Here is a 25145-nt window from a genome sequence, read left to right as displayed (position 1 = left end):
TACTATAGGTAGAATCATGAAAGGACACATAATTATGTCAAAGCCAATAGGCAATAGATGGATTAGAGTCAACAATAAGGGATCTATCATCATATTAAGCAGCTATCCTCTAGTTTATGCTTCTAGGTATGGCAAAAAGGCCTTAAAAGGACCAACACAAGGCAAGAATAGAGATTCAGGATGGTAGCAAGCTTAAAGTCACCATCACTCATAAATAGAGCCCAAAAATCGAGCAGAACAATGTATCACGTGAGTCTTTTGTAGTTCTTTCTGCGAAAGAACTACCTGTTCCCTGAGCTTTTTATGCTTTATTGTGGCACCTGTGTCATCTTTGTAACCGTTTTGAATCCAGATCTGCTTGTCATTATTGTAAGACTTGACGCAGTAATGCGAATCGCACACTATTAGTCTGGGGAATTCGCGATCGGCATTTTCAAGCGCCATCTTTAAAGATCTTATTTCAGCTCGCTGAGCTGAACAGTTTCTTAGTGATTCAGTCTTTGTGACTATTGGTCTGAATTTACCAAAGCGCCAGCGACCTTTAACAATCGCGCACGCTGCGTTGTAGGATTTTTCTTCTACATCGTAGTGTTGTGCAAATCTGTCCATGTAGATTAGATTACACATGTGTATTGTTCTAGAGGCAGAATTTTGATTGGCAGAGGATATTCTTCTTCATATTCTAGATTTTCAGTTTTTTTCATTTTCTGGTAAAAATAGTATTTCATGTCTTCTGCAGCAAGAGAATTTTCCCAATGTATCCAGTTTGGATCTAATGCCACAGCATTCAAATTGCGTGGGCTTGTTAATGCATCAAGGGCTGATTCTGCTGTTAAAACAGTTATTCTTCTGCCTTGGGCTCTCTCTTTTGCTACAGCAGTTTGAACCGCAGTTAGAATTTTTTCAGTAGAACTGAATTTCATTTCAGCTTGTGTGTACAAATGTGATTTAGTGAAGTACCGTTTCTCCCTCATTAGAGGTTAGGTACTTGAATCCGCATCTTCCTGGGATGACTCGGATTACAAGGTTGCATAAGTTTTTGCGAGTTTGCAATTTAGTTTTAGCTAACATGTCTGTTTGCAATGATCTTAAAATTTCTGTGTGTTTCTGAGTCCAATTTATTGGTTTGAAATCAGGTTTTATTAATTCATAGAGAGGTTTAACCCTCTCTGCATAATTCAGAATGTATGTTCTTCCGAAATTCAGGAAACCTAGTATTGATTGTAAGTTCTTCAGCGTTTTAGGTGCTTGGAGCACAGCACACTTCTCTAAGAAGTTATCTGCTAGGCTTTTGCCTTCACTTGATAATTCATATCCTAAAAATAGGACAGTTAGATGGGCAATTCGTGACTTTTTAAAGTTGAATTTGTAACCCTCAGCTGCAAACCCAAGTATTATGGTGTTCACTCTTTTCAAGTGAGTCTCCAGGTCATCATCTGTGAGATAGATTTCATCGACATAAGATAATACCTCATCATCATATATTTGTAGTAACTCTGTTACTCTTGCTGAGAATTATCCTGGGCTATTCTTGAATCCCTGTGGGAGTCGAAAGAAGTGTTTTTGCGACCCCATTATTGAGAAAGCGGTCAAATACCTGCTTTCAGGTGCAATGTTTTGATAAAAGAAGCCATTTGATATGTCTAATGTCGTTTTATATTTTTTGCGCACGATGTTATTCATTAGTGCTGCGCTGTGTGAGTTTTGTACTGCAAATGTTTTGCAACATGAGTTAAGGTGTCTGTAGTCCAAAACTAGACAATATGAATTGTCTGGCTTGGAGACAGGAAACAAAGGATTGTTCATTTGTGAGGTGCATGTTTCAATCACCCCCTGATATTCAAGTTGATCTAAGATCTCCCTGACTTGCTTTTTAGCTTCTTGCTTAACTGGGTACTGCCTTTGTGCAGTGGGTTGATTTTCTAACTGGATTTTATGGTGAGGAGAATCCTCATCCCATCCTACATGATTTTTATATAATGCAGGAGCTTGGGCTACTTCCCATTTTCTTGCTAATGTATATATTTTATGAATTGGAATGTGATTTGAGAAGGCAGGCATAATCATTTCTTTGCCATGAGGGCACTCCCTGACAAACTCTGGTGGCCAGTCTTTCTCAGCTAACAGGATGTCATAGCCTTTCGAAAGGTTATCCCAAAAGAGACCCCTTACTTTCCTAGTCTTGTCCCCCTCTATACGTAATGTTATTTCGTATAATTTATGGTGTTTGGTAACTCTGATGTCTGCAGTTTCCACTTGAATGTATTCATTCGTGTCCACTGTCTCCAGAAGATTCATCAGGATCTTGCGAGCTATGGTCACTTCTGCTGCGCTGTCTAGCATTGTCTGGGCCCACTCTCCGTTTTTCAGTTGTGTCCTCAGTATCCTCGGCATGTTTTATTATTTTAATACTGGCTACCTTCTTTCTTGGAAATTGTAATTTTTTACTTTGATGAGCAGGTTCCTTGTCTTTGGACTTGACGTGCTCTTCTTTGTGTTCTAACCGTCCTCTTCTTTCCGATTTCTGTGAGGAATTCTGAAAAGATCGAGAGGGACGTGTATCAATATCTTGATATCTATCAGGTTTTCTCAATTTATCCCTATCTCTAAGGTTGTATCTTTTCTCAGAGGGCTCTCTCTGGGGAGACTTGCCACCTCGTTCTGGAGATCTATCTCTCCGTTGAGGAGACCTTCCTCTGGACTGGAATCGTTTTTCTTTGGGATTGGATTGTTTATTTCCATCCCAACTTTTTTTTGAGTATTTAGATTATTTTTAATAAATGTTTTTTCAAGATTTTCAAGTAGTTGGGGTTTTACTGGTTTCCCACCCAAACTATCTCTACCTAGTTCTTCATAGGATTTTTCTATGATTCTGGCAAGTTCAAAAGGTTGTTCTGCTATATCTGTTTCTTTCAATTTCTGGCGGATCGCCACAGATGCTGCTTCTCCTTTTATGTTGGCTAATAATATAGCTGAGACCTGGTTGAAGTCTTTCAGTAATTTCATACCCAGAGTTAAAGCAGGTTCTGGACCGTATTCATTTTGAATCTTTTTTTAATACGTCTGGTATAACTGCCATGGACTGAACACCATGTGTTTTTGTGTATATCGAAGCAAAGACTGTGCCCCAAGTGTCACAGTCCTCCACATGTGGTGCGATCCCCATTGGAAGACAGATAGTCAGAATTCTGTGTTTCTCAGTAGGGGTAGTATCAGGAAATACTGCCTCTATTTGAGTGATTTTTTGTGCTAACCAGAATGAAATTTGTTCCCGTTTTGCGGGTATTTTGCCAATGGCTGATTGTATATTTTGTGACGTGATTTTATTTGTGTTCCCCTGGTGAGGGGTGGTCTGTGGAATTTGTATTGCTCGTTGGACTGTTGAAGTCATATTGGACTAATTGTCTATGTATCTTAATTAGCAATTTTAGCTGAGCTAAAAGTTCCTGGTGTGACATTGTTTCAATGTCTGTATGTGGTGTGTAGCTGGCTAGAACCGGCCACGTGGCTCCTGGTCTACCTAGTGGACCGAGCCTGCTGATGTGATTTTGATGTTTTAGGGCACCATTAAACCAGAGCAGGTGCTCTTGGTAAGTTAGTGGGATTTCAACGTCCTCGAAAGGAGCGTATTCATCCAGAGGTTCCCCTATTTTGTAATAGTGGAATTTGTGTGTCACAGCGTGTGCTGCTGGAAAATTTATCCATGAATAGAATACCTCTGTCTGCCGATATTCATGGGCCTCTACCACGAATATTACTGTACCACCTCGTGATGATACTCCATTTTCTATAAGTGTTTTAGTTATAGTTCTTCTTACATTTACCGGAATGATTATAGCATTCAGGTCTTCATCTCGGAGACTTGTGTCATCTGCTAGGAGTTGAGCTGCTAATCTAGCTCTCTCTGTTTCTTCTTCACTTTCCGTCATTTTTATTAACAGAAAGTTTTTGTTGCAGATCAAGTTTCAAGGTAAACAAAGATTAGGTGCACAATATTTTGGAACACTGTATCCGTCAACGTTGACTAAACCAAAAACTAATACATAAGAATCTCTTCCTACTAAGTTCCGGCAGATTTTAACCTTTTACCCACTCCAGACGTCTATTGGAGTTTTTACGGGAAAAAGGGTCTGTGTGAAAAAGCACGACTGAGTTACTCTAATGTCTTGCGTTAGATTATCGCCTTACCAAACGTTGGGTGCCATGTAGTGTAGTTCCTATATTCCCAATAGGCTCTGCGCATTGGAATAATATATTCAGCAGTGTAGACGTAGGACTGAGGTCGACTAGGTCTCTACTGACTATATTAGACTTAATTAGTTTTGCCAGCTAGCTCAGAGGTCACTAGAAACTTTCTCGAATGTTCAGGAAAGAGTTAACTCTCCTGATTTAGACAAGAAGGGATTAGCTTCTGACAACCATATAACATGACAACTTTGCTCCCTCAGAATAAAGAGTGTATCTCTAGAGTCGTGTGAAAACAATAGACAACTATTTCACTCAGTCAATCGTGCGTACTTAGTTTCACCAGAGTGCAGAGAAATAGAGAGACGGGCGTTTTCAATAAAAGGTGTTATTTATTGAGCAGTCTTCTTTCTCATGCAAGAGAAATGAATTGCCACAATTGCAATACTTATCATAAAGTAAATTGTGTATAGTAAAAGGAGTATTATGAAATAATACTGTAAAAGCATTGATAAGGTTTCTTAGCCATATGATACTTTAAAATGGATAAAATATATACATACATAAATACATTGACTAACGTACTCAACTGGTGTTTCTAATCTACGCCTACCCTGGTGTACCTGACCTAAGCCTAATACGTGGGAAGGAGCAAGTAAGTTGCAGTTTAAGTTAAGTTGGGTTTTTGCCAAGGATCTGGATCAAGAATTCTCTTAAGGGTTTAGTCAGCTCGGTACCTTGGTAATAGAATGTAGGAGGTCTTGTATCTCTCTCTCAGGACTCGATATCCCAGCAACCCGCAAGGGTGACTGGAAACACCGGAGCTGGATTTTCTCGCCTGGAGAAAAAGACAGCGTCTTTCTCAGTGTGTCAACAGGGAGGGGCGGCTTCATTCAGCTCCTCGCATCAGCTGGGCTTCCGGGCAAGTAAATAGCCGCTCTGCTCCAAACCACCGTGTGTTTGCTTAAGGCAACGTTGGTATATTTATACCTGAAAGGTGCCGGGTTTGACGTAAGGTTGGACATAAGACGTCACCAAGAACTAACAGTTCTTTCTGACTCTAAGAGTTCTTGTGCAAATCAAATCAAGAGCAGGGGGATTTCCCGGGCTGCTGGAGGCTTGGTTTGTTTAAAGAACGCGTTTTACTTTCTAGGAGTCTAGGGGAGTAGCCATGCTGTATTTGGGCTGCATGGGCTATTACTAAATATGGATATGATTCTTATGCCTTTATAAGGATATTATTTATTATAGCCATATAAGGGCATAAATAGGGTCCTAGATAGAAACACAACAATCCGACAAGGAACGCGGCACAGTGTCGGCTGCCGATAGATGATGCAAAAGAGAGGACGTGGCCAGGAAATGGAATGGTCTAAGCGCGCATACGTCTTACGGGCTGCATAGTAGATATTAACCCGCTCCTGGGGAAGCTGTATGCGCCATACATCATGCAACCCTCCCTCCAAGAGCTACTGCTTCCACCCTGTGACATTGCCCCCGCCTGGTGGGACCTCTGCTCAGACCTGTCCACTCCCGAGTCTATTGCAATATTCAGGTCACCACGTACAAGAATCAGGGCGTCTGGCGATGCAAACACCTGTGAGAGGGCCGCTTGCAAGAAAGGCTCTTGCTTAACATTTGGGGCGTAAATAGACCCTATTGTGAACTGCATCCCCCCCATTGCGCGCAAACAGCCAAAAATCTACCTTTAATATCCACCACCTGTGAGATAACTTTGCAATCCGCACGCGCGCTAAAAAGAATGGCCACCCCGTGCTTTTTAGTCGGACCTGAGGTCCAAAGTTGTAGCAGAAAGCGCTTGTCTGCCATGCGCCTAACATCTGCAACAGGCACACACCACCTTCTGCATTCTCCAGGAGGGAGAGGATAGCAGCATGCTTAACTGGGCTATTTAGACCCCTAACATTGAGGCTCGCTACCTTTAGGTCCCTACCCACCATATCAATAGGAGGGATAGATACCCGATGCACGTCCCATCTCCAAACCCCCTACTGATACCACATTGCCTCAACTGCTCCCCGGATCCACGCCCAGGTCTCCCAAAAGCTGATGCAGAGCCCCCAAACCCCCAACCAAACTCCCCACCCCAGCCCCAATCACATGAAAACCCCATAGGACAAAGGAATCAAAGTTCGCAAAAGAGAAGGAAAAACAGCAGTCCGTTAAAAAGGCCCCAATAGCAGGGGTACAAGACGCCTTCATCTCACACTCCCAGTTCCTGATACCGGACACACCACCTCCGGCGCCAGCTGCAGACCCAGCTAGTGCTGAGCTGTTGGGCCTCAAGAGACCCCAGATGTGTTGGTGACTATGGCCACAGAGGCAACCGCAGCCCCCCCTCTCCAGTAGACTCGCAGACTAGGGCTTCCCAACATGTTGCCACTCCTTGGAGCGCCTGCATTGCCTAGTAGGCAACCTGCCTTTTCTAGGTGTGGAAGCGGCCCGTTCCAATCCCAAGATGCCGAAGGCCGATTCCAATGAGCGAGCCTGGACCAGCTTGCCATTTAGCTTGAAGATTAGCCAGAACGGGTGCCCCCACAAGTAGGGAATGCCCTGCTCCCGCAAGTGATTAGTGATTGGCTTAAATTCCCTACGCTTGACGAGAGTGGAGGCCGCCAGATCCTGGAAAAGCGCAGGATGGTGGTCGCGGAAGTGTATGGGATTAAGATCACAGGTTTTCCGGAGGATCTTCTCCTTAAGCTGAAAATCGTGGACACACACCAGTATGTCCGGGGAAGGGACCCTGGCCCCAAATGGCAGACCGACACGATGGATACGATCCAATTGAATGTTCTGGACCTCCTCCTCACCAAGGATCTGGCGGAAAAGTGTCCTTACAGACCCAGCTAGTGCCGAGCCGTTGGGCCTCAAGAGACCCCAGATGTGTTGGTGACCAAGGCCACAGAGGCAACCGCAGCCCCCCCTCTCCAGTAGACTCGCAGACTAGTCTGGTTTTGCAGCAGAAGAGGGCTTCCCAACATGTTGCCACTCCTTGGAGTGCCTGCATTGCCTAGTAGGCAACCTGCCTTTTCTAGGTGTGGAAGCGGCCCGTTCCAATCCCAAGATGCCAAAGGCCGATTCCAATGAGCGGACCTGGACCAGCTTGCCATTTAGCTTGAAGATTAGCCGGAATGGGTGCCCCCACAAGTAGGGAATGCCCTGCTCCCACAAGTGATTAGTGATTGGCTTAAATTCCCTACGCTTTACGAGAGTGGAGGCCGCCAGATCCTGGTAAAGCGCAGGATGGTGTTCGCGGAAGTGTATGGGATTAGGATCACAGGTTTTCCGGAGGATCTTCTCCTTAAGCTGAAAATCGTGGACACACACCAGTATGTCCGGGGAAGGAACCCTGGCCCCAAATGGCAGACCGACACGATGGATACGATCGAATTGAATGTTCTGGACCTCCTCCTCACCAAGGATCTGACGGAAAAGTGTCCTTACATACTCGCGTAGGTCATCCCCCTCTCCTTTCCACGGAACCACCCTAATTCTAATATTGTTCCGCCGAGATCTATTCTCCAAGTCCTCGGCGTGTGCCTGGAGGTCCAGATTCTGAGGCGCAGCACATCTTGTTGGAGTTGATGGATGTCCTCCGCTGTTCCCAGATCATGTTCCTCTATGGTCATCACCTGCTCCCCCACAGTGTCCACATCAAGCCTCATCTCGTGCAGATCTGATGTAAGTTGTGAGCGGAGCTCTAAAATGTCCTCCTTAATGGCAGAGAACAATTCTAGCATGAAGGCCTTGGCCGCTGGCGCCTCACTATCTTCAGAGCTCGGGGATTTGTCAGCGGGCAGAGAGGTAGACGGCCCGCCACCTTCTGGGGTAGATCCTTGAGGGGTTTATCCTTCTGATTTGTGGCCACCGCCATCTCGCCCTTTGAGGGGGCCCACGCCCCAATGCATGGAACTAGGGCAGAGGTGCAGCCAAAGTTCAGGTGGCCCGGCGGAGGGACCCCAGATGCAGACTCAGCACCGCAAAGGGCCTCCAAGGCCTCTCACCCCCCAGGGGGGGAAGTACGACCACCACTCGCCCAGGGCCTCGATCAGCGTCCCAGAGGCCCAGTCGTCGTCCCAGGCCACAGTAGCCGATCGCCAGGGGGAGAGCGGCAGCACTGGAAAGGCATGTTCAAAAGCCCTCCCTGATCACCCGGTCACAATACATGGGTGGGACTCCTGCACCCCGTCGCACAAACTCACAGGCCCCAATCCACAAGCAAGGGTCAAGAGGCACACCACTGCAGGGGTCTGTCCAAGAGTAGGCCCCAATCACACTCCCAGACTCCACTGAACAGGGGGGCATGCGTCACCACAGACCACAACTATTGTGCAAGTCAACAAAGTGCTAGGTTCTGCAGTCCATCCCCACCAGCACTCCACTGCTGCACCAGGGTTCCGGGGGTAAGTCGGCTACTAGACCACCAGGCTTCATCCAGGCCCGTGCACAGAAGTGGCCGCACCCAAAGCTGCCCGAATAGAGGGCCCCCCGCTAATATCAGCCCAGCCCCCCCGTAAGGCCGCCTCCAGTCATTCGAGCAGAGCCGTGGTCTGTGGGCCTCTAGGGGGGAAGCCACTCGCTGATGTCCGGGCCCACTCATAGCACTGCGTGACTCCCAGGACAGCCGGCCCCGTCCAGCCAACAAAGTCCCCAGCCACCGAGACCAAAGGGCAGCCGGGATCAGGAGAGAAAGGCCGCACACGCCCCCAGTATCAGGGCCCCAGCGCCAGCTCCATCTGCGCGGTCCCCGCTCGGCCCCGTCCGCCGGTCTGCGGACCGAGTCCCAGGTCTTCCAAGAGCTGCCCCCTTGCTCCTCACCTCTCTCCAATGCGGGCCGGGTCGTGAAGTACAGGCGGCCTCCACCCGGGGCCTCGCTGCACGGGAGCACACGCTCGCCCCGCGGGGGTCTCAACCACCGCTGCCTTGGTGGGCGTCCAAGCAGCCCTGGACACACCAGCTCCTCCCGGTCAGGTCGCAGTGCCGCACAGCAACCAGCGTGGCTCCGGGCTCAACAGCCGCTGCCCGTCCCTTACGTCACCCCAGCTACAGCGCCATACACCGCTCCGCATTCACAGGGCATGCCACGCTCAGCTGCAGAGGCGCCGCTCTGTCAGGCACAGGCCTCCGCTCTCCCCGCCACGAGGCTCGCCGGGCCCGGAGTCAATCAGAGCCGCAGTGCACAAATCTGCTCGGTTGCTGCACAGATCACAAAAATAGGGCCCCCGGCGGCCTCAGGACAGCATGGGGACACAGGGCTGCACCGTTTCTAGCGTGGATGGGCACTAGGCAGGGCGATACACAAAGCTAAGTGTCACGCGGCACCCTTAGGGACAAGGAAGCACGTCCTACTCCGCTGCCATCTTGGCCACGCTCCCATGTACAATATTTTTTAAAGAGGCATATAAAATGTCATTAGGAATTTGAGAAAACTCCAGGATTGCACATTCCTCACTTTTATGTGCATGCAGAATTACAACATAATAAATCATTGTAAAACCTTACAATCTAAAACTATGAGACAGCAGAATCTTTGGCAACTCTTTTCAAATATTAGCATCTCATGACTGGACAAAAGAAGAATTTTAAATACTGAAAAATGTACCTGTGCAAGGGAATGGTATAAAACATTAAAAAAATAATCAAACTTCAAACTTTTGAATTATAAAGTGCATGAAACTATAGGAAAATCATTACATAGCTGCGCTTATGCTTAGAGTGAAGTCATGATCACTGGAGAAAGAATATTTGGAGGAAGGCACTGATCATTCACTACTTGTAGATATTGCAAGGATGTGTGTGAAACAATTGTCATTTGTCTGGTGCATGTCCTAAAGCAAAGGACTAAAGAATTAAAAGACACTACAAGATTGAGGAAGTATTCATTGATAGAGCAAAACAATGTGCTTGGTTAACATATAGAACTTCTTTTAAAGAATTGTAAGGTTGATTTAAGAATTGCTGGTGTAGTGTTCACCAAAGATGGTACTGTTGTGGTGATTGATGCTTTAATCCATAATCCATTATGAAAACTAACAGAATTCTCTTGAATAAGCATTTGAAAGTAAAGTCAACAGTGAACTATCTCAAGAAATCAAAATTCTCACAAAATGTTCCACTGGGAAATGTCATGGTTTCATTGTAGGTTGTTGGGAAATGTGGTCTCAATGTAGCAATGTTGCTCTAACTGATCTAGGACAGCTAATGTTATTCACCTTCAGGAAAGCATATGCCTTACAGCTATGGTGGCCACTTTAAAAATGAGCCAAGCACTAATGTGCAAATAATAGGCTAGAAAATCTTGATGAAGGTATACTTATTTGGGTGTTATGTTTCAGCTGAAATGTTAATGTTAGAAATGTTGAAACATTCCTTTAGTATTGGAATTTGGTGTGAATTTATATAATGTTAATATGTATGATTGATAATAATATATGGTGTGGGGCATTAAGCCCAGCATTAGAAATTAGTTTAATGTGTCATAGTTAATGACAGGATTTGACAATATATTTATTTTAGAATTTAGATTAGAATAGACAAAGTTTAAATACTCACAGCATGCAAGAGTATTCCTTAGAATGATTGATTCATAAACTACATACACATATTCAGTTCAGGCAACCAAATTTTACTATATACATGACATTCATAATTGTAAGATCCAGAAGTTCAGCAAGAAATAGGTAATATTAAACATTTTACTAAATATGTACTGTCGCACTCCGATATGTGATTCATGTTTCTGTGAGAGAAACTTGAGGTGTAGTTGTAGTCTGGAATATTCTTTGAAGTGTCGGAAGAAAAATCGATTTCATGCTGATGGCTGCAATAACCCAGAATGACCAACTTTTACTTGGTCAAAGAATATTAAAATGACTCATCAATTAATTAGTGAAACACTGGTGCTTCTTATTATCTAGAAAACCCACAGTCAAGGGAATGGGCTTTGCAGAATCAACAGGGAATAGTCTGGCATGGTGAAGGCCATTAGTCTGCTAGGAAAATATCACTTCTCTCATTTTTTCATTTACAAGGTGTGGCAGTAGTGCAAGAGTGCGAGCCTGTAGGACTATCACTTCTGGCTCCAAGTGCCTGGAGTCTACAGGTACGACCCAAATGAGATGTGGTATGCAAACTCATTTCCTTCTTACTATACACATTTTGATGCACGTCCGGTGCATTGGAGTTCCAGAGTTGAGTAGTCAGTGTTTGGGGCTGAGCGGAGCTGCAGGGATTGCCGCAGCAGTTAACCGGCCATTAACCTAAGCGGTCAACTTGAGCCCATGCCTGTTGAGGTTCTGTAATTCTCGAGACTGACTCCATTTTATATTGTGCCACCATTTTGTGTTGCCCTCACGTAGGCCTGTGAAGGTAGCCTGGCCAACAGAGTGGCCTGGCCTTCTTAGTCCATGTATACATTAACTAGGTTTCTTTCTGACTCTGGAATGAACTGTAAGAAACTGACCTCTTCATCCGAAACTGACCTCGCAAAGCCAATTTCCCTGATCGATCTTTGCCTGAGATTGCCAATCAATGCTCAGGACATCGTTAACGTTTAGTTTCCTTGCATATGCCTTATCTTGTTCATCATCTGTTACTGTTTCTTTTTTATGTTTCTTCATTACATGGGTTATGCTTTCAATTATAGGTTTGACCGGCTTTTGCATTTTGAATTTGGGACATTCCTAATGATTAACTTTTGGGTTGGGATACTGTACATGTAATCATGCCATGCCCTGCAGTGCCATCTAAATCAGATTAACCTTTGTGAGCTATGTAATTATAATGTTTTGCCCATATCCTGCTAAAACCCCAAAGGCTACTCACCTGCTGACCCTCCAGATTTTCCATTTGTTTAGGAATGTAATTGGTACAACTCCCTTACATGGCTGGGGCAGGATAAAGAGTATATAAGACGTGAAGTAAGACCATTCTAGCAGACTGCCTCATTCAGTTGCTAAGGCTTCTGTGTGACGTAGTCTCACCTCATTTAAGGTTAATAAAAATGTTCTTTTATATTTCAGCTTCATGCCCAAATTCTTTATTATTGGTTTGAATGGACTAAGTATCAGTGAGACCCCTGAGAAGGAGTTCAGATTTCTTCACTGTGCCCCCCGGCACTCCCCTGCAGAAGACCAGCGGACCTCAGCGTTTCACCGGGTGCGGATTGCGGGCGCAGGGTGTTGGTTTACTGACGGGCTGAGCGTGGGGCCGAACAGTTGGGAGGACCTGTACTGCCCTGTCCCACCCAGTTTCTGCCCTGTTCAGCCAGCATGCCACTTACCTGCTTCCCCGGGGCGGCGAAGATACCAGGAGATGCCTGGAGGTGCCTGTGGGTGTGGGCGTTGGTGTGGGCAGGTACAGGCAGCTGGCTCAGCTGACTCAGGTTGCTTACTGATTGCAGAATCAGCTGACAGGTAATGTGAGATGTCGAGCAGCCGAGCAGAGCCCAGCAAGCAAGGGGCAAGGAGCACCTTAGAGTCCTTCGCCTGCTGCAGGGAGCACACTTTGATTCCTGGACTCTGAGGCAACTCCGGGCAGTGGCAACTGCAGTGTTCAGCAAGAAATAGGTAATATTAAACATTTTACTAAATATGTACTGTCACACTCCAATATGTGATTCATGTTTCTGTGAGAGAAACTTGAGGTGTAGTTGTAGTCTGGAATATTCTTTGAAGTGTCGGAAAAAAAATCGATTTCATGCTGATGGCTGCAAAAACCCAGAATGACCTACTTTTACTTGGTCGAAGAATACAAGATTGCCACTGGTGCTTCTTATTATCTAGAAAACCCACAGTCAAGGGAATGGTCTTTGCAGAATCAACAGGGAATAGTCTCGCATGGTGAAGGCCATTTGTCTGCTAGGAAAATATCACTTCTCTCATTTTTTCATTTACAAGGTGTGGCAGTAGTGCAAGAGTGCGAGCCTGTAGGACTATCACTTCTGGCTCCAAGTGCCTGGAGTCTACAGGTACGACCTAAATGAGATGAGGTATGCAAACTCATTTTCTTCTTACTATACACATTTTGATGCACGTCCGGTGCACTGGAGTTCCAGAGTTGAGTAGTCAGTGTTTGGGGCTGAGCTGAGCGGAGCTGCAGGGATTGCCGTAGCAGCTAACCGGCCATTAACCTAAGCGGTCAACTTGAGACCATGCCTGTGCCCCCCGGCACTCCCCTGCAGAAGACCAGCGGACCTCAGTGCTACACCGGGTGCGGCTTGCGTGCGCAGGGTGTTGGTTTACTGACGGGCTGAGCGTGGGGCCGAACAGTTGGGAGAACCTGTACTGCCCTGTCCCACCCAGTTTCTGCCCTGTTCAGCCAGCATGCCGCTTACCTGCCTCCTTGGGGAGGCAAAGATACCAGGAGATGCCTGGAGGTGCCTGTGGGTGTGGGCGTTGGTGTGGGCAGGTACAGGCAGCTGACTCAGCTGACCCAGTTGGCTTACTGATTGCAGAATCAGCTGACAGGTAATGTGAGATGTCGAGCAGCCGAGCAGAGCCCAGCAAGCAAGGGGCAAGGAGCACCTTATAGTCCTTCGCCTGCTGCAGGGAGCACACTTTGATTCCTGGAGTCTGAGGCAACTCCGGACAGTGGCAACTGCAGTGGCAGCAGGTAAGTGCAGGAGTGTGAGAGCGCGGTCACCGTTAGTGGCCCCAGCTGAGTGAGTGTCCAGGTGAGTCCACGGAAGTGGCCCAACTAGGATGGGTTTGGCCTGTGGCTCCCCAGTGTGCCCTGTTCACTGGCTACTTCCCCTCCTGCCCCCTGCGCCCTGCTATTTGCTCACCACCATAGCGATAGTCATTACCATCCACCGCTTGCCTTTCCTCTCTCCCCATGTTCATTGGGCCTAAGTTGATCCCAAACTGTCTGACTGATTCTTCCCAGCTTCCTAGTAATGCACGGTGTATTATTACACCACAACTGGCTGACATTAAATAAGTCCTCAGAGCTATAGTTACTACCACTGCCATGGTCATAGCCTCAACTACAATCATAACTGCTACAATTTTTTTAACTGAGCTTGACAAAATTTGGTAACTTTATATAGTTATACAGTTAACAACCCCACTAAAGCAGAGTGTGTGTACGGGCTGAAGAGTGCACCTGTTTGTAAATTAGGTTACTAGGTGATTATAAAAGACTAATGAAGGGGTCATGTGGTCGGGAAGAGTAAGGAGGACTCCCTCAATACCACAATCTAAATCCAAAAAAGAGAAAGTAAACAGCGAGGGTTCAATTGCCCTTGGAATATGTTCATACTCTGATAAAACAAGTACAAAAAGTAATACAGCACTAGTACCCCCACAATTTCTTACATCAATTGTGAAAGTGCCAGTAAAGCTCGAAGAATGGTGACAACTTCTCATCAGATAGCTGACTTGAAGCAATCACCAGGAACTCAAGTGGAAAAAGATCTTATAAGCATTAAGGGGGCACCTCAAAGGAAACACAATGTTCCTTCCTGAGAGATCCTGGAACAGTAATTTGCTTTAAGAGTGAGAATGTCAAAGGGCTGCAAATGCTATTACAGCCAAGGAAATCTGGATTAATTAATCAGTCTCCCATTATATCTACCGAATCCCTGTCTCACCATAAAGTTAAAAACCATCATGGGATCGCACTTACGGTGGGAGACCAGGCTGTATCAAAACAAGCCACAGACACCTGGGCAAATGGGGAGGCCAGAAATATAATAGGTGTCAGAGCCGGCAGGGGCGATAGCCTCCAATGAGCAAGGCAGTCCTAAAAACTATCTAAAGTCTGGAAAAACCCAAAAAGTGGATACAAAAAGTCAGCACAACACAAGTATCCCAGAGTCTCTGGAGCAACCAGAAACTGAATTACGAGTGGATCCGAAGGACCCTTGGCTCTCCTCCCTGGAATCAAGCCAGTCAGCCGAGTACAAGGAAATGGTCCCGCTCTTGCAGCCAAAAAACAGCTCCCCACTGCAGTTGCAAATCTTACAAAGTGGCGCTTCAGCAGCCCCGGTAGCTTTTAATGGCCCACTGTACAACAAACCTTCTGAGCGCCACCTGATGTCTCCTTACGAAGATTCTCATTTAACAAATCAGGACATGTCCTTCCTGGCCTCACATGAATGGGAGTAACTTGTTGCTTCTTATAATTTAAAACGTGCCTTAAATCATACGCCCCCTGTAACAACTAACACACCGCTGTTAGAAACAAGCAACCTTAGCAAAGCCTTGTACACAGAATCCATATGGGCCACAATGCTAAGTACAATGCAATATTCAGCTACAGCGCTTCAATACCAATCGCATAAATTGGGCTTACAGCTACGGTTCTTCAGACCTTGGCCGATTTTCCGTCAGACAAAAAGTTATCAGAGCCTTAAGTAGCTTAATAAAGAGGGGACAAGAAGTGGTCCATGGAAGCCAAACTCCCCCAACTTAAATGCAACTGTGCCCCAATAATTGACAAGCTAATAACATTACCATCTATGTTAGGAAACCTCCTATCAGCTATAAAAGGCAACGCCCCAGTGCTCACTTATTGCACCAACGGTTTGCGTATGCCAGGAACAGCTCCATCTGAACTCCTAAAAATTAATCTGTCACCAACTAATTTACTCCCCACCTCCAAAGGCAGTGAAGCAACCACAACAACGGTAACAACACAAAAGAGTTCTGCCCCAAAAAATCACTTACCTCGGTAATCCCGCCGCAAACAAAAAAGGAAGTCACTCGTACTGAACCTCAGCACCAACAGACAGGGGTCAACTCTAATGGGAAAACAACTATTAACACCAAAGCAAGAATGAACTAACATCACTAAAGAAGAACAAAGCCCAAGGCCGTTCTCAAATGAAGTCCAACTGTCAAAAAACAGAGACCTTGTAAAACAGCCATCAGGGTGTGCCGCGAGATCAAGCTGTTCACCAGGAAAAACCAAGCTTTCAAATGTTCCCTTGCTATTTTCCCACACTCGTGGCAATCCAGGAGCGGGCCAGAACAACCTTTTGCAACCAAGGTACCATCCTCAGGAGGGGATCTCTACCCAGGAAACGGAGGTATTACAGAAGGACCGGCCACCATTATTTTCACCCCTGAGTATGAATCCCGGGGAATAGTAGATGTATTAAACAGAGGGAAAGAATTACAACTTTTAAATTCCATCACAAGCCTAGAAAATATAAGCTCATTAGAATTGCTTTCCATAGAATTCCTTCCAAGTAACAATCGTCTGGGTCCAGAGGTGACCAAAACAAGATAGATCTCTAGTGGGATAGCGAATAAAATCATGGAAGAAGAAAGTAAGTTTAAGCTCTGGGGTATAAAGCTGGAATCTGAATTAAAATCTCCTTACCCAACACCTTTCCTAAATGTTCACACCTACGCCTCAGAATTAAGAAGAGCAAGGAGTAGCACTCCTGGCACTCTAACTACTTGCACAAAGGTTTCTAATCTGAGTACAATCCTTGGGCCATCAGTTCCAGCTTCGACACCGGCAACGCAGATCTGGTCACAAATAAAATGAACAATAACAACACAGCTTCCAAACTGACAAGAGATCGGCACCTCACAGGTACCCCCTGCAGAGCAAAGGAAAATCAAAATGTGTATTTGGAACATTAACGGCATGGCAAGCAAAATTGATAATCATGAGGTAGTTAACTACTTAACGTCATTTGACATGATACTCCTTCAGGAAACCTGGGAAGACAAGACCTTTGAGCTCCAGAGGTATACCTCTTACTTTGTTCCAGCCATAAAGGGGTATGATTTTGGTCACCATTCGGGGGGTTAATGATCCTAGCTTCAATATCTACAATTGGAAAAACCCTGTCCATAGAGGCCAAAATTGCAACACCAAGCGCGGTACAGGCATCAATGATAATGCTTAAGTTCAACAAAGTATCCCAAGAAATTCTAATAATCAACACCCATGTGCATCCCAAACAAAAACAAAAAGCAGTAAAGGAGTTGCCTAAAGAAATAAAAAGGATTATGGACGCGCAAGATACTGATCATGTTAACCTGGCTGGAGAATCAACTTAAACCTTTTAGGGTCAGACCAGACGATGACCCTGTGCATGATCTCACAGCAGTATGGGGGATACCGAATCAGGGCTGAACATAGTGAAGATAGTGGCAACCTGCCGCAGGAAGTGCTTTTAAGCGCAAGTCCGGCTCACTGACTAGATGCTTGGAATCCCATTGAAATCAAAGAGATTTCAAACCTTAAACGTATAAGGTGTAATCTTAACAACATTGAAGAATAATCAGACTCCGCCAAAACATTATATTTTTAAAAAAATGAATCAGCCGCTCCAACGGTAAAAGTATGGGAAAATTTCACTATGATCTTCGGGGGTAAATTTGCGAACAGGGTAGGGACTAAATCAAGACAATCGGAAGATGCCCTAACTAGGCTGACAAGTAGCCCGGAATCAAAGGAACGAAAACGTACCATAAACCAAACATTGAGACAGCTTCGTAAAACCTCACAGAACTTGGACTTGCAGTCAACCCTCCGGAAAGCAAAAGCACTACTAAAAATAAAGAAGTGGAGGAAAATAAGATCAAAGAATGATGAATTATGGGCTAAGGTACTTCACGATACTGCCGCCAGCAACTTCAGGCAATGGATCGACGACTGCGCCAACACTATCGCCCGATCAAAAAACCCTCAAACAGATGCACCGACAGAAAGGCCAGCTGGTTCACCACCAACCTCCAGGAATCCAAGCAGACTTGCCGAAGACTTGAGAAAAAGTGGCAGCACGAAAAGACACCGGACAACCACGCAGCCCTAAGAACGCCAACCTCAAGCACCACAAACTCATCTGAGCCACCAAAAGGACCACCTTCAAGGAAAGCATTGATAACAATGCACACAATAGCAAAGAGCTCTTCAACATCATGAAGGAGCTCTCCAACCTCAGCTCCAGCTCCAACGATATCCCGCCGTAGCAAAGACCTATGCGACCCCCTAGCCACCTTCTTTTACCGGAAGGTCACGGACATCCACGACAGCTTCAAAACCCAGACCCTCCATTCAGCAGCCAACACTGACTTTGCCTAAACACTGCAGACTCATCGCCCCCAGCCTCACCAACCACCTGCTCTTCTGGACCCACACTAATGACGACAACACCATCAAGACCATGAACACCATCAACTCCAGCTCACTATCCGACCCCTGCCCTCACCACATCTTCAACAAAGCAAACCGCATCATCGCACCTCAACTTAGGATTATCATCAACAGCTCCTTCGAGACGCCATCTTCCCGGGAGTTGGAAGCACACCAAGATCAACGCCCTACTCAAGAAACCCACAGCGGACCCAAAAGACCTCAAGAACTTCCGGCCCATCTCCCTTCTGCCGTTCCCGGTGAAAGTCATTGAAAAGATCATCAACAGGCAACTGACCCACTTCCTTGAGGGCAACAACATCTTAGACCTATCCCAATCCAGATTCCGCAGCAATCACAGCACCGGAACCGCCCTCATTACTGCTACAGATGACATCAGGACCCTACTGGACAACGGGTAAAACCACGGCCCTCATCCTCATGGACCTCTTGGCGGCCTTCGATGCCGTCTGCCACCACATACTACATACACGCCTACACGATGCAGGAGCACGCAACAAGGCCCTGGACTGGATCACCTCCTTGCTCACCGACAGAACCCAGAGGGTCCGCCTCCCTCTTTCCTCCCTGAAGCCACCAAGATCATCTGCGGCGTGCCCCAAGGATCATCCCTCAACCCCATACTCTTCAAAGTCTACATGATACCGCTCACCAACACTGTCTGCTCCCACAACCTCAACATCGGCTCCTATGCCGATGACACTCAGCTGATCCTCTCACTCACCAAAAATCCTGCCACCACCAAAACTAACCTCCACAAAGGAATAAAGGACGTTGCTAGCTGGATGCAGACCACCCGCCTAAAACTCAACTCAGACAAGACAGAGGTCCTAATCATCGGATCCACTCCCTCCGCCGGGGTCGACTCTTGGTGGCCTGCTGCCTTGAGTCCTGCTCCCGCTCCCATGCCCACTGACCACACACGCAACCTGGGGTTCATCCTGGACTCATTGCTCTCAATGACCCAGCAAGTCAACGCCGTCTCCTCCTCCTGCTTCAACACACTCTGCATGCTGCACAAGATCTACAGATGGATCCCCACCGGGACCAGAAGGACAGTCACACAGGCCCTAGTCAGCAGCAGACTGGACTACGGCAACGTCCTCTATGCAGGAACCACGGCCAAACTCCAGAAAAGACTTCAACGCATACAGAACGCATCCCATGCCTCATTCTCAACATCCCCCGCCACACTCACATCACTGCCCCCCTGAGATACCTGCACTGGCTCCCAGTCAACAAGAGGTTCACCTTCAAGCTCCTCACCCATGCCCTTAAAATACTACACATTTCCAGACCAGCATACATCAACAAGCGTCTCACCTTTTACACCCCAAACCGCCAGCTTTGATCTGCCGACCTCGCCATGCATCCACAAGACCTCCACCGGTGGCGGATCCTTCTCCTACCTTGCTGCCAGGACATGGAACACCCTCCCCACATAGCTGCAACAGACCCCGGGACCTGCTGACCTTCAGGAGACTTCTCAAGACCTGGCTGTTTGAGCAGTAGCTGCTCCACTCATGCCCTCTCAGCACCTTGAGACCCTCACGGGTGAGTAGTATGCTCTACAAATGAATGATTGATTGATGTTTCCTAAGTAGCAGAGAGGCTATCTTGCTGCACCTATTGAAAGTCATCCTCTGAGCCAAGCTTCTGTATCAGGCTGTGGGTGCCCCCCCCTCGGGTGGCAATTTGTAACGGGCCGGAGGGAGGGATGTTCATGTATTTATTTATTAAGGAGTTTTATATAGCACTAGCCTGACCCGAGGGTATTGGAGTACTTCACAACAGTTTTTGTGCAAGATTCATACAATAAGCAGTATTCTACATATAGGTTCAGTAGTCCAAGTTTTCTGAGCAGCATTGAGGTAGTATATGAGTCCTGAGATAACCTCATAGAGTGCACATTGTCTTGGGGTTGATACAATAAAGCAGGATTCTACATAATAGGTTCGGAAGTCCAAGTGTGCTGAGCAGCATTGAGGTAGTCCGTGAGTTCTGAGATAACCTCTTAGGGGCACATGCATCATTTGAAATTGCATTCGCAAATGGTGCGAATCGCAAAATTCGGCCGTTTGCGAATGCAATTTTAAGTTATGGGATGCATGAAGTTTTTTTAGTTTTTTCGCAATTTAAGGAATCGGTAAATTTTTTGCGATTCCTTAAAAATTCGCTAAATGAAGGAATTACAGGTGGAAATCATTAGGATAGTATTTAAGGCAGCCCAGATTGGCTCCAAACCTTCTTTCACAATGGCAGCACTCTTTTTTGCGGCACGGAGGCTGAGGCTGAGAGCTGCAGCAAGGAGGAGAAGGAGGATACATAAGAGGATATTTAGACTACGCGTCACCTTACTAGGGCAGACAGAAGCAGAAATATATGATAAGTAAAGACTGAATGCTGACTCAATTTTGGATTTGATACATGAATTAGACCCAATCTTGCAGAGACAGATAAGCAGGACACAAGCCATACCAACCCATGTACAGGTCTTGTGTTCACTAAACCTCCTTGCGTCAGGGTCCACCCAGGGTGTTATAGCTACTGCTGGAGGTGTGTCCCAGAGTGCCCTATCGCGTTTCTTTAATGCTTTCCTCAATGCAATGTTGCAAAGGATTAGGCATTACATTTCATTTCCCAACACACCAAAGGAATTGCTGCAAACAAAATTAGATTTCTACAACATAGCACATTTTCCACATGTGATTGGCTGTGTAGATGGCACACATGTCCCCATTTGTCCTCCATCTCGAAAATGAGGACATTTACCGCAACAGGAAATGTTACCATTCTCTAAACATTCAGGTAATATGCAATTCCAAGACTATCATCACTGATTTAGTTGCAAGTTACCCTGGTAGTGCCCATGATTCTTAAATTTTTAGGCATAGTGCCATAGATGCACGACTGCTTGCTGGAGAATTTTGGGATGGCTATTTACTTGGTAAATATATTCACCTTAAAGTATCATACATCGCTGAACCTTGTTGCAACATTGTACTCATAATGTGTATCTTCCATCTCATTCTATAGGTGACAGTGCATACGCTGTAAGGTCATACATTCTCACACCCTTTTTGAATCCAACTACACGGAAAGAACAGCACTACAACCAAGCACACATTTCAACCCACAACGTAATTGAGAGAACATTTGGTGTTCTAAAATCTCAGTTTCGTATACTACATAAAACTGGCGGTGCTTTACAATATCGTCCAGATATTTGTTGTAAAATTGTTGCAACATGTGCCATGTCGCACAACTTAGCCACTAGAAGAGGCATAGAATTGGAGGAGGAGGGTGTACTACCTTACAATGATACCCAGCCTCAACAACCCCAACCAAGACTACATGGACCTGATGCAGCAGAGGGGAGAAGAAGAAGGGCAGGGATAACTCAACATTACTTTTAATGGAGGTAATATTTACACAACACATTTTTCTTTTTAACTGAAATGTTTTATTTTAAAAAATTTTATAGCATGGATTAAGGGTTCCTAACACATCTTAGTGCATGCCGTGTGTGAACAGCAACTTAAATTGCATTTACTGATCATAGTCATTGCAATGCATTTTCTTCAGATGTACTATGTACAAAAGCAATGTAGGTAATGAAGTCATATCCTACTTCTTGAGTCCACGCACCCCTATTGCCTTTCCTGAATTTTTTTGCATCAACCAAAGTAGGCCTCTCAGTAATATCTTGACTTCTGGTGCTTCGACGTCCCCCAGGCACAGAAGGTTCCTTCAGGCTACTTATATTTGAGGCCCCAACATTCCCTCCAACATGTAGTAGGCTCCCACTTGCTGCTTCACTTTGCATGCCCTCCACAACATTCATGAGTGTCATCATGCCCCTGGCAACTTCACCGCAACATTGTGACATCTGCAATTGCATGGCAACTGTTTGCTTTGAAAGCTGCGATGTAGTGTTGCAAAGACGGTGCAATGCCCTGGTATACCCTTGCATGCTGGACATTGCCCTATGATGCCTACGGTCACTTGCTAATTGCTGCGCTGGTATAGTTGTGCACAGTTTCTCCATTGCTGTTGCCACACGGTCAAGTTTCTCGGATGTCACTCTCAACTACATTTGAAATTTTCTGAATGCAGTTGTGTATGCCACCAATGTCATGACTGATTTTAATAATTTTGCCCTTCATGACACGGATGTCTTTGCCTTGCAGGCGCTGGACTTTCAGGATTTTAACCTCCACATCACTGGTGTTCCTTTCATCTTCTCCTAGCATTTGGTTTTGTGAAGGTCGTGGCCTGCGCCTATAGAACTGTTGCAACCTACTACGCCTGATCTGCTGTGTGTTTAGGGTTGCTGGGGTTGGAGCAGCCTGTGGTTGTTAGACAGATACATTGACATCATCCTCACTCTCTGAGTGTTGTAGTTGGCGCACTCTGCTTGTTAGTCTCCTACGTGTAATAGTGGGTGAAGATATGGCTGCATTTGATTCATCTGTTTCTTGAAAGTCCTGACTGTGGAACTCAGAACATTCATGTTCATTTCTGTCCTGTTCTGTATCTATGATTGAAATAGTGCAAACAGTCTGTTCCTTTTTTGATTTGCGCTTAAGAATGTTTAAAATCAAGTAATTTACAAATAAAACCTACATATTGCATTAAAGTCTCCTAATCTTTCATCTTTAGTGTAAAATATTTTCTTTTACAGACTTTGCCATAGTACTTCTGAACATTATTTTAAAATGACTACAACTCCCATGATGCATTAGTGCAGTAATCATAAGGGTTAGTAATAACTGCAATTGCATACATTTTAAATTATATAGTCAGTGGACAAATTCATGAATACTACAACAAACGTAGGGGTCTATCAAACTCACATTTACATGCAACACACATGTTGTTTTCTTACATTTAGATGAATGTTCATGCTCAGAGGTGTCAATATCTATTACGCCAACAACTGCCTCTGGAGTAAGGGTGCCTTCCACCAAGTCCTCGAGGGGGGTATTAGGCCTGTCCCTGGGTGCTCCTCCGCCAGTCTTCTTAGCTGCCTTCATCCTGTTGGCAATCCTTTCCTTTGCACGACTGCGCAGATCATACCATCGCTTTTGTAAATTTGTGATGTCACGGTGTGCAACCCCAACAGCGTTAACTTTTGCTTGAATTGAAAGCCATAGTTTTCTTTTTGCAGCTTCTGGAACTTTCAAAGATTGCTTCCCAAAAAGCTGGTCCTGTCTCTGAGTGACTTCCTCAATTAGAATTTCCAATTCTTTGTCACTAAATTTAATCTTTCTTTTTCTGGCTTGTAAAACTTCTCCAGCATTTTCTGAGGCCATTTCCCCTTCTGCTGTAGGCTCACAGTCAGCTCCAGTTCCTCCTAGCTGAACACCAACTGCCAACTGCCTCTCCAACACCACTCCCTACAACCAGGTGTGTGCAATCAGTGGCTTGCTTCCTGGTTGTGATGTCATTGAATGCAGCAACATGGGAAAATCGCAATTTGCGAATTCGCAAATTGCGAAATCGCAATTACAGAATCTCAAAATGAATGCGATTCGGTAAAAATTGTGATTTTTACCAAATCGCAAAAAAATAATGCGAATTACATGATGAATTACATTTTGCGATTCCTTATTTGCGATTTCTTAAAATTTGCAAATAAGAAATCCCAAAATGATATGTTGATGCATGTGCCCAATAGAGTGCACGTTGTCTTGGGGTTGAACCAATGAAGGGGGGTGAGCAGTTGGGGGTCGAATAGCAGGGAGGAGGTACGTCTTAGAGCTACAATGTCAGGAAGAGACGACGAGCAGGGGATAGAGCTTTGATGGCAGCTATCCATTCAGGAGGGAGCAGTCGATGAAAAGGACTTTAAGTTTTTTTTAAAAATTTTTGAAGGACGGGATAGTCCTGATACCGACTGGGATGGCGTTCCAGATTTTGGATGGGGTTTCCGGCGAAGGACAGTGCAGCAGTTTTTTTTCCCGTTTTTTCATGGGGATGAGTAGTAGGGTACTGGAGCTCCTGAGGTTTGTTCTCTGACCAGGTCTCTTGAGTTTGGCAGCCAAATACTCATGTTTTCCTGTGTGCAAGACTTTATGTGTGAGGCAGGCAGTTCTGTATCTGGCAGGCAGTTCAATTGGGAGCCATTTTAGTTCTCTGAGAGCTTGTGAGATGTGATCGTATTTCCTGATTCGAGTTGTTGTAATTTAGCAATGATTAGGCTAAGCATTAGCAGAAGACATCTTGTATTTAGAGACTATCTTGTCCATTTTACGGAATCCATTTTGTATTTTGTCAGCCATTTTGTTTGCCATGTGCTCTGTCCTACCTTCCTGTTAACTGCTCTTGAAATCTGCCTAGAGACAAGATATATTTATCCTCTTCTACTTTGCCCATGTGCAGTTGAGCTTACAGCTAGCCCCAACTTGTAACTGTCAAGACGTGTCCACCAGAATTAGCTAACTGTCAGCCCCTCCCACTTTTTGCCAGCACACTCTCTGTATGACCTTATGTGTATTTGAAACCAACATTCTGTACCTTGTATCGCCTTCATTTGAGCCCCTCTGTGGGTATAAAAGGACCAAGCTCCTTCCAGTCAGTGTGCTACCTCATACTCTACCGAAGGGTGTTGTGTGAATGTAGTTCCACCTCATGAGGTTTAATAAACTCTGTCTTTTCTATTCCTGTTTCTGTGCCAACTTCTTTCTATTGGTCTGAGGACTCTGAGCAGAGAAGGGCGAATCCCTTGCACTTGTAGGCCTGGCTGAGGCTCGTTACTACAAATTGGCGCTTCCAACATGGGGCTCATCGGCGACACGGATGCCCGAAGGAGTGGTCGA

Source organism: Lissotriton helveticus, chromosome 1_1, assembly GCF_964261635.1.
Source record: "Lissotriton helveticus chromosome 1_1, aLisHel1.1, whole genome shotgun sequence".
Taxonomy (NCBI): Eukaryota; Metazoa; Chordata; class Amphibia; order Caudata; family Salamandridae; genus Lissotriton; species Lissotriton helveticus.
Note: the sequence above shows the minus strand (reverse complement) of the source record.